This window comes from Orycteropus afer, unplaced genomic scaffold (genome assembly GCF_000298275.1).
Source record: "Orycteropus afer afer isolate SDZICR_OR568_19922 unplaced genomic scaffold, OryAfe1.0 scaffold06959, whole genome shotgun sequence".
NCBI classification, from domain to species: domain Eukaryota; kingdom Metazoa; phylum Chordata; class Mammalia; order Tubulidentata; family Orycteropodidae; genus Orycteropus; species Orycteropus afer.
The window spans coordinates 489-4495 of record NW_006928546.1 but is presented as its reverse complement, the minus strand read 5'-3'; the positions used below and the strand labels follow the sequence as shown (position 1 = coordinate 4495).

The 4007-nt window shown below is 37.2% G+C and overlaps 1 non-coding gene across 1 annotated transcript; it reads left to right on the top strand.

The window, feature by feature from the left end:
- Nucleotides 1-2723: 2723 nt before the first annotated feature.
- LOC122152122 lies at nucleotides 2724-2830 on the top strand. The gene has a single exon (XR_006164400.1). It is a non-coding gene; the product is annotated as a U6 spliceosomal RNA (small nuclear RNA).
- The last annotated feature ends 1177 nt before the right edge of the window (nucleotides 2831-4007 follow it).

The window sequence follows — 4007 nt, the reverse complement described above, 5'->3', positions numbered from 1 at the left end:
TCCACCTCCTAGAAGTCCTAATTCAGGGGCCAGCTCTAGGGGAAGGCTGTCTCTCTCTGTTGGCTCTGGGCAAATGTCCTTGTCGCTACTGAGCTTCTGCTGCTGGCAGTCTTCATGTGGTTTGGCATCCCCCTCTTTGTCTCTGCTGACTCGCTTGCTTGTTCTTCTCTATCTCAAAAGAGATGACTCAAGACACATCCTATGCTAATCCTGCCTCATTAACATAACATAGATAGCCTATTACCAAATAGGTTTATAACCACAGGCATCTAGGTTAGGGATACAACAGATCTTTTTTGGGGGACATAATTCAATCCATAATAACACATTTGGTTATTTTTTATAGTTTCTGTTTCTCTATTGAGATTCCCAATTTGTTGAGTCATTGTCATTTTATTTTCTTTTAATATTTAAACATTGTTCTCATTAATTCTTTGAATAGGAGCTCTGGTAGCCTAGTGCCTAAGGCACTTGACTGCTAACCAGAAGGCTGGTGGTTCAAACCCACCAGCCACTCCTCGAAAGGAAGGTTGGACAATCTACTTCTATAGTGATACCTCCTCGGAAACCCAAGGAGGAGTCGTTATGAGTTGGGTCTGACCTGACGGCACATAACAACAACAATTCTTTGAACATATTTATAATAGCTCCTTTGAAGTCTTTGTCTGCTAAGTCCAACATCTGTACACATTCAGAGTCAGTTTATATTTACTGCCCTATTTTTCTGAACATGGGTCATATTTTCCTGTTTCTTTGCATGCCTTATTATTATTTGTTGAAAATTGGACATTTTAGATAATATTGAATTCTTATTTTTCTAATTTTTTTTTTTTTTTTAAATAACTTGCCTGGACTTATGACTCAGCAATCTCACTCCTGGTTTTTTACCTCAAAGAAATAAAAACTTACATTTACACAAAAACCTATACATAAAAATTTTAGTAGCTCTATTCATAATAGAAACAACTCAAATGCCCTTCAATAGGTATATGGATAAACTGTGGTACATCCATACAATGATATATATCTAACAATCAAAAGAAACCTGCTATTGAGACATACAACAACATGAATGGATCTCAAAGATGTTATGATGAATGAAAGAAGCTAGTTTCAAAAAGCTCAATACTGTATGATTTCATATTTATGACATTCTCAAAAAGATAAAAGTATAGAAATAGTGGACAAACTGTGGTTGCCAGGGCCTGTTGGTGGAGTGGGGTAAGCAGCGGGATAGCATGAGTGAGTATTTTTGTGATGATGAAACTGTCCTGTATCCTGATATGGTAGTACTTACACGAATATGTTGTTGTTGTTATGTGCCATCGAGTAGCGACCCCTCATTGGGTTTCTGAGGCAGTATCACTACGGAAGTAGGATTCCCCAACCTTCCTTCCGAGGAGTGGCTGGTGAGTTTGAACCGCCAGCCGTCTGGTTAGCAGGCAAGTGTCTTAGCCACTATGCTACCAGAGCTTACACGAATATATACATTTGTTAAATTTCATGAAATTTTTAAAAGTTAATCTTAACTCTTGGGAGCTCTGGTAGCTTAGTACCTAAGGCACTTGACTGCTAACCAGAAGGCTGGTGGTTCAAACCCACCAGCCACTCCTCGGAAGGAAGATGGGGCAATCTACTTCCATAGTGATATTGCCTTGGAAACCCAAGGAGGGGTCACTATGAGTCAGGTCCAACTCAATGGCACATAACAACAACAACAACAACAACAACACAATCTTAACTGTACAGTAATTTTTTAAAAATTTGTGGACTTAAACTGTGTTTTTTTTTTTTTTTTTTTGATGGTGTATGACCATTGATGTCTGTGCTCCATTTTCTTAATTTTATTTTTTAACCTTCCTAAAATGTACCCACCCACCCCTCCTTTTTTTTTTTGCAAAGCTTAGTGGTAGTGGTTAGCCAAAGCTTGCGCAAAGACTGTATTTAGACTCTGTAAGCCCAGAATGCTTCTATTCTGGTGATTGATCTGTATGTGGGTTGTGGAACAAATTCAAAGCTTAGTCAGTTTTGATGTATCCCTTGGCTGTTACTTTCCACTTCTCTCTCTCGGGTCTCCCCTGAATAAGTGCATCATTTTTCTGTCAGTCAGGAACGTTGGAGACCTTATCTAGCCTTTCTGTCTCTTTCTCTTTTCTACTATCTTCCTATTAAATTTTTGGCTGTTTTGTTGCTTCTGTGCAACTATGATGGAAATCTCAGACTAGGAGAGCTATGAGTTTTCCACTTTGTTTTCTATCGTGTTTGCTACTTTTATTGACAGTACTACTGACATGGATTTTCATTTGCCATCCTACTATGAAAGCAAGGCTGTTGGTTTACATGGCTAGCCCTATGCTGATAAAACTACTACAATTCCCACTGACTGAGCAGGAGTGGGATGGAGGAATGGGAGTAGACTCCAGTTTTTATCTAAAATTCTAGCAGTTTTTCACGAATAAATGTTTTCTTAGTTGGTTGTTTGCCTCTGGTTGATTTTTCAGAGCCCTGGAATGGTTGTTTTTTGGCAACTTTTTTATTTTTTTTTAAGAGAGGACTTTCTGACTTCTGCATACCACTGTAGTTAGAAATCCATTATTCAATCACAAACTCTTCCAAAAAACTACAGAGGAGGGAGCTCTGTGAATTTTGAAATATCACATATCTGAGCCAAGCCACCTTCTTGAAGTTTGGGGAAACTAAATTCACATAAAAATGAGTGATAAGTGCTCGCTTCAGCAGCACATATGCTAAAATTGGAACGATGCAGAGAAGATTAGCACGGCCCCTGCGCAAGGATGGCATGCAAATTCGTAAATCGTTCCATATTTTTAAAATGTGGTCAATGTCATGAGATAAAGTATATGTGAACCGCTGTATGGAAAGTAAATTTGCTCTGTAAACCTTCACCCAAATCACAATAATAATAAAAAAAAGTGATAAAAATGTATTGCAGTTAAAGCCCATATGAAGTTACTTTAAGAAAAAGGTAAGTAAAAGGCAAAATAAATTCCTACCAACAATAAAAGCACACCAAGACATGCCTAAAATGACGTGAAATAGTAATGTACTACTGTAGATTGAGCTAAAAGACATAAAGAAAAATATGCAAAGAATGAAAGAACATAAATCAGAATTTGGAACATACAGATGAAGAGAACTCACGAAAGGATTAGAAATTTTGTAAAAGTTTATTTTAGAAATGAAGACTAAACTAGAAGGAAATCAGAAGTATAAGGACAACAGATAAATTCTTAAAAGAGATAAAAGGCAATAAGGAGGAAAATTTTAAAACTCAACAATTAAAAGGATTCAAGAGAAAGTAACAAATATCGGTGATAAACAAAGAAGATACGATGTACAGATAATAGAAGCCCCTTCCTCAAGGGAAAATCAAAGCAAGAGAACAGCCCAAATACTAAAAACTAGGAGCTCTGATAACATAGTGCCTAAGGCACCTGACTGCTAACCAGAAGACTGGCAATTCAAATCCACCAGCCACTCCTCGGAAGGAAGATTGGCAATCTACTTCCATAGTGATACAGCCTCGGAAACCCAAGGAGGGGTCGCTAAGAGTTGGGTCTGACTTGACGGCACATAACAACAACATAATTCAAGAAAACTTTCCTGAAATAATGAAAAGATTTAAAGCTACAAATTGAAAGAGCACATCATGTATTTGGTAACTCTAAGCCACAATGACCAACATCGAGACATATTCTTGTAAAGTTCTTGGGGTTTAAAGAAAAAGGAAAAGGTCGTTTTGGCATCTAGGCAAAAAGATTATGTGACTTATAAGAACCTAACAATTGTATTATTAGGGTTTTTGAAAGTAACATTTCATGCCAGAAGACAATAACATATGAAAGGTATGGTGCATTCTTCCAATAGAAGACACATTGTGTCTGGTTTCTGATTTTTTTAAAAAATTTTATTTTAGTAGCCCTTGATGCTCCATGCTCACATACATTAATCGCCTGAGAGTTACAAAATGGTGATGTCCTAATTCT